The following is a 9998-nucleotide window of genomic DNA, read 5'->3' as shown; positions in this document are numbered from 1 at the left end:
TTCAGGATGGCTTTGTCCTTCATAAGGCCCTATTATACAGAAATTTGAATCCACATTAGCACCTTTCTAGAGACAGAGAGCACACAATTTTGCATCTGTAATACACTTTGTCCATAAGTATGTTTAACTAAATACTGTGTTGCTTTGTGCTGAGTAAACTGTGTGCTGTGAACTCTATTATGCAGAGCTCTGTAAAAACCATTGCTGCTTCTATTATTTTGACACTCCAGGAAAAAACCTCCTCATGTATGCAGTTTTCAATCTTTATATTCCAAGCATAACTTTAGTAATACCTTCCTAGGTTAGGTTGCCCTTTGGTCAATATGTTTCCTCAGCATAGGCAGTGAAAGACCCATAATTCTCACTTAACGAGGTTTCCTTATTTAGCCATGTAACTAGACTTGGGTAGGTATTTTTTGGATTTAAAAAAATGCATCTTAAAATAGTGGGTGAGGAAATATAAAAGTGAAACTAGAAAAACCAATAAGACATAAATCATTCAATAAAAATAAGATCTAACAGAAGTGTATTATGGTAGAGTTAAAGCAAACTTTAATGTATTGTTTTTCATCACCTGTTAGTTTTGCAAATATAAATTCAACAAGTTACAGCTCTTGGAAACAGATTTTGATTTGCAAGATTTATATCTGCATGTGAGAGCTTTATTCAAAGGTATATTTAGATTGGGAGTAGACCAACACAGATTTATTTTACAACACACAGGATACAAGCGGTCCCAGTACAAGCTTGCCCATGAGATCCTGACAGATATAGCTGTATAAAAAAAAGAAAAAAAAGAAGGCAGAATGTGTTTGACCACTTGTTTAAATGTAAAAATAATGTTAGAAATGCTATTGAATTAACATTGATCTCATTACCTTTCCCTCTCCTTATCTATTATTTATTTTATTTTAAAGTAATTCTGTAACAAATAACCTCCCTGGTCTAAAACAAGTTTGAAAGAGAGCTTTGTAGTGTCCTCTTGTGTAAAAAAACTAATGACATCTGACAAAATGCATAAACACTGCTTCTCAAGCAGTCCTGTGTTAGAGGTAAATTTTATAAACATAAAGCCATATTTCAATAACATCGAGGTTGTGTCAAAAACCAGCAAAAGCCAGGAAATGCTATGTTAAAGCTGACGCTTGACCACATTGGTTTAGGAATTATTTTTAAATAAATGAGGGGTCTTGCAGGATCATGGTTTTCCCCTCCTCCATTTCCATTAAGAGTCCCATATTGGACCAACCTGTCTTCCCAGTCAAGAATGGCTTGACGTAGCTTGCTCCGGAGAGAAAGGGGGGAAAAGCTGCTTTCACATGTAGGTTTAAAAAGGCTCTTTTGTTCACTGGAATGTTTTCAGAATCACCAAATAGTCAACACTTCAGTTTAGTTTGGGTTCCTTCATCTTTTTAAATCAGCTGTTTGGCTTGTGAGTGTCCGAACCCTAGAATGTAATTTGAGCTTCGTTTTTCATGAGTGAATTTCCTTGGAGGTTTCACAGTCATTTAATAAAAGTAAAAATAAAGAAAAGTAATGTTGTAGGAAAGAGTGTAACCTATTATTTGCTGAACATCAGAACAGCTCTTCATATAGTTAAATTAAATAATTTCCAGAACTGCTTTCCTCTAGACACACTGTTAGGATTGTGCAAATTTGTATTTAGCAAGGATCCTTTCAGGCTCTAGGACTGTGCTATGGGCACTCAACAGTGGACAGCAATTGCAACCTTGTTGAGGAAACATTGGTCAACATTTTCAAACCTAGCTGCTTAAAAGTAACGAGGAGTCTGGTGGCACCTTAAAGACTAACAGATTTATTTGGGCGTAAGCTTTCGTGGGTAAAAAACCCACTTCTTCAGATTCATGAGTGAAAATTACAGATGCAGGCATAAATATACTTACACATGAAGAGAAGGGAGTTACCTTACAAGAACCAGTGTTAACAAGGCCAATTCAATCAAGGTGTATGTGGTCCACTCTTGGCCTTGTTAACACACTAGTTCTCCACTAGTAAGGTAACTCCCTTCTCTTCGTGTGTCAGTATATTTATACCTGCATCTGTAATTTTCACTCCATTCATCTGAAGAAGTGGGAGGGTTTTATCCATGAAAGCTTATGTCCAAATAAATCTTAGTTTTTATGGTGCCACCGGACTCCTCGTTGTTTTTGTGGATACAGACTAACATGGCTACCCCTCTGATGCTTAAAAGTAGGCACCTAAATCCTGATTTAGACTCCTAAATAAAAATGGCCTGATTTTCAGAGATGCTGAGCACCCTCCGCTGTAAAAGTTATTGGGAGCTGTTCATGCTTATCAGGACACTTTTATTTAGGAACATAAATATGGATTTAGATGCAAACTGTATGGAGACATTTTTGAAAATCTGGGCCTGTGTCCTGACACCTCTAGGGCAGAATATTGGCTCTCAGATGAACATCTGCCACACCACTGAAAAGAACAGTCAATCTGTTTGAAAATTATTACCCACCTCCACCCAGCTCTCCACACCTTGGTTTAAGATTCCCTGCAGTATGCAACATGATCGTCTCATCCAATTTCTTACCCTCCCATAGTCCCCAACCTATCTTTTGGGATTGAAGAGTCCCTTGTGCAAGTACCTGCTGCCTGATTCCCTCTGCAGCCCCTTGTGGCAAGATCATCCTTCACATTCTTTTTTGGTTTTGGATTCATCCACTTCCTTTCCTTCCGTTATCCTCACATTTTGGGTTTACCCCCTTCTTAACTTTACTTCTGAGCCTAAATTAAAGCATTGTTATAATTTGAAATTCTCAAAGCTTACTGCAAAAATGACCCCTTGACATGGATGTTTGTTCAGATTTATATCAAGAATTGATTCCCAGGATCTATAGATACTTTTATAAACATCAACAATTTTTAAAAATATACAAAACATAGTACATCCCAACTAGAATATTTCCCTGAAATAATAATAAATATCTACATCTAAACACCTCACTTCCCTCCATTAGTTCCCCTTCTCAATAAAAGCTCAAGAAAACAGATGAATTTTGCAGTATGCTCTGACAGTGCAATTCACTCCACTTGCCCAAAGCCCAAATACTGAGGCTCTTCGTAGGTATGGTGCGAGGATGCTGGAAAGATGACATTCATCCTTCAGTCCAAGGTCAGAATTCTGCTCCTCCCTGCTCCCTGCTCCTCCAGGGATGCAATAGCAATGCCTCCACACTGTTGAGTGGGACATAATGAGCTTTCCAAATTTGCTGCTGGGCCACCTCCAACTGAACCAGCCTCACTCACCCCACCCAAAACAGGTAGAGCATGGGCAGCAGCAGTATAAGCTTCCCCATGGTGCCCTGACAATGTACCTCAGTCCAGAAACACCACCTCTAGGGGTAAACGGGTGGTTATTGCATTCTCCCTGTTCTTTCACGCTTTTCCTTCCGCTGAGATTACCAGAAAAGTTTATGACAATTTGGCATAATAGTGTTACGGCACCCCCGGTACATTGAGTTCCCCCACCCCAAGACCTCTTCAACTCAGTTCCCCAAGAACTGAGTTCAATTTCAGTCTCGTCTCTCAGGTTTCTTTGGCATACACTGAGTTGATCAGACTCCAGGGTAGGTGTGGGTATTATGGGTACCACACAGCCAAAGCTACAAGCAAACATCTTACTTTGTATACATTTACACATTACATTGCATTTACTTTACATTGCATCACACTTTGGGAATTAGCTTGGTAAATTTGTAGGAAACAATTGCTATACAGCCTGCTCTGTCTATGCACATCTTAGTCTTTACCTCATCTCTATGTTCCCAATTTATCTTATCCATTGTTATCTTGTTTTTGTAAATGGTTCCTGGGGTATTTCCCCTCTAGTCTTAGCTAGCTCAGACATTCTGTCTTTTACCTTACTGACCTATTTACTTATCTTAGCACAAACATTTCCTTTTCAGCCTACTGCTCTCGTTACCTTCCTATCCCTGTCTTCCAAAAAATGAGGCCTTCCCCATGTTTAATTATTCGTGTCAAGCCAGACGTACATTCCATGCCTTTTTTCTTTTCTACATAATCATTTGTTTCATTTTCATATATTCCATCCCCCCTCCTTTTTTAAGTTTATTACCCAGCAACATGTTCCCAAGACCACAGTAGTTGTAGTCATTTGAACCACCATAAACAATAGCTTCAAGTACGAACCTGGGGGTGGAAGCTCACCATCACTAGGATAGCGCACTGGGGTGTAATGCCACAATATAAATTTGCTCTGCCTTTAAAGCATCCTCTTGTAATTTTAACTTTGTTTTTATTTTAATTACATTTTAAAAAACTGGTACAAAATATATTTTTCCATTTATCGCCACAGGAAATCTAAGTGTGAAATAAAACATAGGCCAACTATAATAACAGTCCCTGGGAACATATCAGAAGTGGTCAGTTTCAGCTGCCACTTTATGCTTGTTATTACTATGTAGTCAGTTTTTACTTTACCCAACATCCCAGCATCTGAACCATATAGTGCAGTCTGGAGACTGTTCTCCCAGACTGAATTCACCTGCCAGCAACTCTGTCTGTAAGACATTACACCTGCACATGTGATTGTCCCCCCAGCTGCAAACAGCAGTATGAGTCTGGGGGTTTCCAGACCTTGCATTGTCTTGCAACAGTAGTTAAAGAGGGAAAACAAACTTCTTCCACATCATATGGGCTGCTGTGAGCCCACATTTAACTTCCCCGTGTTGGACCCTTGTTAATTTTCTTACTTTGCACCAACTGATATCACCTCTCTTATATTAAATATTTAACTTTTCTGTGGTGGTAAGAGGGCAAGTTTTCTTGTTCTATATTGCTTAATGCTGTTTTTACTTTGTATCTCTTGTATCCCCCACATACAACACATGATATTATTATTAAAACACATTGACTTCACACCATACTTTTTTAAAAGCAATGACATTAAGTATTTTATATACAGTTAACAAAGCTTCATTAATGAGTCCTTGGTTTAGCTCGTTCAATGGAGAGCTTTTGCTACCATCTTCTTTTGAAATGCTTGGTCATGTTCCCACAGCATATATGGTGCTCACTTTGTGCTGTGGGCACGTGTCCATTAGTTATTGGACTGAACTCATCAGATTAACTTCACACAGACCACTCAACAGTCATCAGATGTAAAAATCTTTAGTCATAGTCAATCTGTGCTAGATTCAGACTGGGAACCTAGAGATGGAAGGCTCCATAGCCCATTACCAGTCCCCTGAGACATGACATAATCTAACCTTTAACATTCCAAAAATCATGAGTCAACTTCCCCAATAATAATTGTCTTAAAAATCATTTCTTTTAAATGCCTTTTGGTTTCTGTTTATTTACCTTTATTTTTTTATCCTTTTGGGTAAACTCTGATTATGTATTCAAGCTTTCCTCCATTACCATGAAGGCTAGACACTAACTTAAAAAAAAAAGTAAGAGCTGAGATTTTTGCATATTGGCTTGACTTTTGGAGCTTGCAAGAGTTGGTAATGCTGTGTGACAGATTTTACAATGTTAAATGCTTCAAAGAGGCATATTTACACTGGCCCCTACATTTAGTTAAAGCAAACTGCCACATTAAGAGTATGAATTTATGGAAGGGAAAGAATTATTTCAAATGAGCCCCTCTCTGTCCCACAGAGAACTTTCTAGATTTTGCAAATAGTCTGTGTAGTAAGGGGTGCTTTGGAGGAGCATTGCCCCCAGAGATCACCTGGAGCTGCCATTGTGCTTGGGGAGCATACACACTGCTGCACTCCTTCCTTGGGTGTTGGATACAGTTTCCTCCTGCCTAGCTGGCCAGCTCTCTCTGCCCTCTTTTGGGGCATTATGTTCCCCCAGCTGGTAGGAAGGGAAAAGGGAAAAGTCTTGGTGCTCCCTTGAGCTCCTGGACTGAATTTCTGCCTGGCCCTTATGTGAGTAGAACAAAGGGGGTCATGGAATCTGGCCCTTAGGCTTACTATTGCTTAATAATACTTCTGCTCCAGGCCTCCCCTGTATTTAATGCTTTGCACTACTCCAACTCAGCTCATTGTTGTCTGGCAAGAGAGACATCCATGAACGCTCCAGACGCCCATCCAGGTGATGTTGGAGAGATGTTGAAAGACCTCAGTGGCCCAGGAGCCCAATCCAGCCGAACTCTGCATAAGGAAGGTTGACAGTTGGAGCAGTGAGAAAGTGAGAGAATAAGGTTGCAACAGAGATTCCCTCCTTCCCACTGCTCACTCACATAAAAAGCAACCAAAGCACATTCCTACTGCCACACACTTCAACACACATTTCTAAAGAAGGAGCCAGCTTGTTTGAAGTAACTGGCATAAAAAAAGCTGTATTCTCTATGACTCTGACAATGAACTCTGGGAGTAATGGTCCTTGCTGTCCCAGTCTCCATTGCTTAGGCATCTCATCCTGGTCCTAAAAAAGCAACGAGGAGTCGGGTGGCACCTTAAAGACTAACAGATTTATTTGGGCATAAGCTTTTGTGGGTCTCGGATATCCTGGTCCTAGTCTCCTTGCCCAGCCAATCCCATTACAATTTCTCTGCACCATCAGTCCCAATCTCAACATGCTCCTTGTCCCAATCTACTCCTCTCCCTCCCCACCAATTTCAGCTTTTGTTCCCTCTGGATTTGAATCAGACAGCTTCCTTGTCCATGCTGCTTGGGCACCAGGCTCCCTGCTCTCTGGTGCCAGCTCAAGAGGAGCTGGGAGTAACCATGACAAGGAAAGTCCTTCTGAGCCACTGGAGCCCTGGGCTGGTACATGTTCAGTCACTCTGTGGAGATGGCGTATGCCTAATAGCAATCACATGTAGGAGCTCTGAGGGGATGAAGCATGCTTAGTGAGCATGGAATATTCTGTTTGTAGTGTTGTTGTAGCTGTGTTGGTCCCAGGATATTAGAGAGATAAGGTGGATGAGGTCATATCTTTTATTGGATCAGCTTCTCTTGGTGAAAGAGAAAAGCTTTTGAGGACCTGAAGAAAAGCTCTGCATGAGCTCGAAAGCTTGTCTCTTTCACCAACAGAAGTCGGTCCAATAGAAGGTATTACATTGCCCACCTTGCCTCTCATGGAACATGCTGATATTTTAGCTCGTAAACTCTAGTAAGTCTCTGAGTATGTGTGAACTCCAGTTTTTCAAAGGCTTGTAACTTGACCAGATTTGGACAAACTTTCATGGTGAAGTGAAAGGCCAGGTAGTATAGGCTGGCTAGAGTACAGAAAAGTTTAATTCCTTATACCGTATATAGGAAATGGAAAAGAAAATATTGTAAAATGTGTAGTGGTTGATTTGTGCAGTCTTAACGCTATCAAGGTAGTTTTCATTATTTTAAAATCATGTTATCACATTATTTATTAAAATAAAAATTAGAAACCTGAAATTAAAACGAGTTTTCTCTATGAGCACTGACTGGTTTACTATTATAGCCTGCTTATGAGTGTTAGGTTGCTGGAGCTGATATTGCTTTCAAAAGGAAAAAAGAGCATTAATACAATAGCTTGAGGGGTTGCAGAAGAGCCATGTACAATAAAACTTCACAATGAGGAATGCTTCTGGAGATGTGGCTGCACTTTGTCATAAAGAAGTGTTTGTTCTAGCAACTACCCTTAGTAAATTGCATAAGTGATAAGGGCAAGCTTTCTGTTAATTTTAACCGGTTTAGTTTATTGCCATTCATTATTGCAATATTATAGTGTATAAAAATTACATGAAATCTGCAAAAAAAATATATATTGAAAAAGTAAATCACATTTTGAGCCTGCCAGCCTTTTATTTATTAATTTACTTATTTATTTATTTATTCAAATATTAAGGACGAATACAAACTAGTTGGATGCAACAGGTTGCACTTTGTATTGTACACCTATCATCACTTCTAATAAGTGAAAATGTTGAAAACTTTCTTCAGAGTAGCAGCCATGTTAGTCTGTATCTGCAGAAAGAAAAGGAGTACTTGTGGCACCTTGGAGACTAACAAATTTATTTGAGCATAAATAAAAAAATGAAAACTTCTGCTCAAAAAATGTGTTAGTCTCTAAGGTGCCACAAGTACTCCTTTTCTTTTTGCGAAAACTTTCTTGATGTTCATGTAGGCATGAATTGACTTCACTGATTTGCCCCAGGTAGCTCTATGTAAAATATGACTAAAGCATGCATAACAAGATTATCCCAAACAGTAACTTCTATATAATAGTAATACTTTGAATGTGAACAGAGAAATTGCTATGGCAGGTCAGACCACAATTGTTTATTTATCCCATATCCTATCTCTGTCATTGACCAGTTACCAAATGCTTCAGAGTATGTCTACACTACAGTATGAGCTAGGGGTGTGATTCCCATTCCCATGTACACATACTTGTGCTAGCTCTCCTTAAGGTCCAAGTTGAGAATTGACCACATAAGGGAGACAGGCACCATGAGCCAAATTCAGATCTGGTGAAAGTGGCTGTGTTGGAGGTGCCTTGATATATACCAAGTCTGACTTTGATGTCCTCAGATGATTGCCTATATACTGAACAGATGTTGTTCTTGTTTATTGTTTTAGACTTTGTATAGGAGCTCTGCATTCTATGGTACTTAAAATCTTTATCTATATTTTAAGTGGTCCCTATGTATCATCTGCCTAGCCAGTTATGACCAGCATTCAGTCTCTATAAATGGGTTTTGTAATATTTTCTTTGTCCTAAAAAGAAGATGGCTGGTATGCGATATATAGTTCGGTATATGCCCTGCCTACTTTATATATTCCCCACTCCAAACAAGCGAGAATTAGTGTGATGTTTAGTGTAGTGCTAGAGACCCAGGGAACTCTCCTTTCCCCGTGGAGGTGGAGTACCAGAACATATATACTTCAGCGTGTTCTCCAAGAACATATGGTAAAATGAATCCATAGTGCAACCACATTTAGGGCAAGTTGGGAGGCCTATCCAGAAATATTCTGTCATATTTAATTGGAGCTTTAGATGTGTGCAAAAGGAATGCTTGTGATTCTGAGTCTGACTGGAAAAGATACCCGTTTGTTGTCAGCTATGGCCTGTAACAATCCCATTCAGTGAAGGGATAGTTTGTAGTAATAATGAGGATGATGATTCTGTTTCTGGATTCTCTTTCCATTCCAGGAACTCAAAGCCCTTTACAAACTTTAACATCACACACGTGAGGTACTGTCATAATTGAAAATTATGAGGAAACTAAGGCAGAGAAAGTTTAAGCTATTTGCCCAAGGTGTCACAGTAAGTTTGTGGTAGAGCTGACTGCCCTGTCCTAATGCTCTGACTAGTATAGCTTATTTCATGTTCTCCTTTTGGTCATGGTCAGCTCATTGCTTGCGAACATCTATTAGTGTACTCCTAAAATGGATTCCTTCCTCCTGCCTGAAATAGAAATTGAGGGGGAAAAATAGAGGTGAACCCAAAGAACATTTCAATACAACACAACTCAGTGTAGTGCATTTTCTAAAGGGAGAAAGGGATAAATTAAGAGGTGTATAGACAAAGGAGAGAGTGTGTTTTCAGGTGAGATTTGAAAAGAGGTGGAAAGAGAGAGGCAGATTATTTCAGATGGTAGAAGTTGCAGAGGAGAAGACTATCATGAGAGCGCTGATGGCATGCTGGGTTAGACAAAAAGCAAGTGCTGAATCAGCAGAGGGAGAAGTTCTAATTGCAAAATGGTTCCAGGATGTACAAGCCCCATGACTTCTGTGAATAATGGTATATCTGCAGTAACAAGGTAAAGTCTCTCTGGAATCCTTTGTAAAGTATCTGTTGGTATAGTTTATTCCAGAACAATTGGAGCGAGATATATGGGGAACATCAGGCCTTCTGGTCTTCATTCAGACAATTGAGGATACAGTGTTAAAGTATGAATTCCAGATGGCTGTCAGATTTTACTCAGTGCCATAGCAGTTCACTAAGGGCTTGCCTCCAATTTGGTTTGCAATCATGTTTAAACTGACACAATGGTAAATTGTAGTGTA

At 39.5% G+C, this 9998-nt stretch overlaps 1 long non-coding RNA gene across 5 annotated transcripts in view; it reads right to left on the bottom strand.

Annotated features, from left to right (window-relative positions):
- Positions 1-565: 565 nt before the first annotated feature.
- LOC140899784 (uncharacterized) overlaps positions 566-9998 on the bottom strand; it is a 36926-nt gene continuing 27493 nt past the window's right edge. For 2 of the 5 annotated variants that reach the window (XR_012155449.1, XR_012155447.1), the window contains 2 exons: positions 2622-6158; positions 566-774 (listed from right to left, as the gene is read on the bottom strand). This is a non-coding gene — a long non-coding RNA (uncharacterized lncRNA). The remainder of the gene's footprint in view (positions 775-2621; positions 6159-9998) is intronic. The other 3 variants (XR_012155455.1, XR_012155448.1, XR_012155450.1) reach the window with 3 other exon arrangements.

The sequence above is a fragment of the Lepidochelys kempii genome, chromosome 1 (genome assembly GCF_965140265.1).
Source record: "Lepidochelys kempii isolate rLepKem1 chromosome 1, rLepKem1.hap2, whole genome shotgun sequence".
NCBI classification, from domain to species: Eukaryota; Metazoa; Chordata; order Testudines; family Cheloniidae; genus Lepidochelys; species Lepidochelys kempii.
The sequence above is the reverse complement of the archived record's forward strand: the minus strand, read 5'-3'. Positions and strand labels throughout refer to the sequence as shown.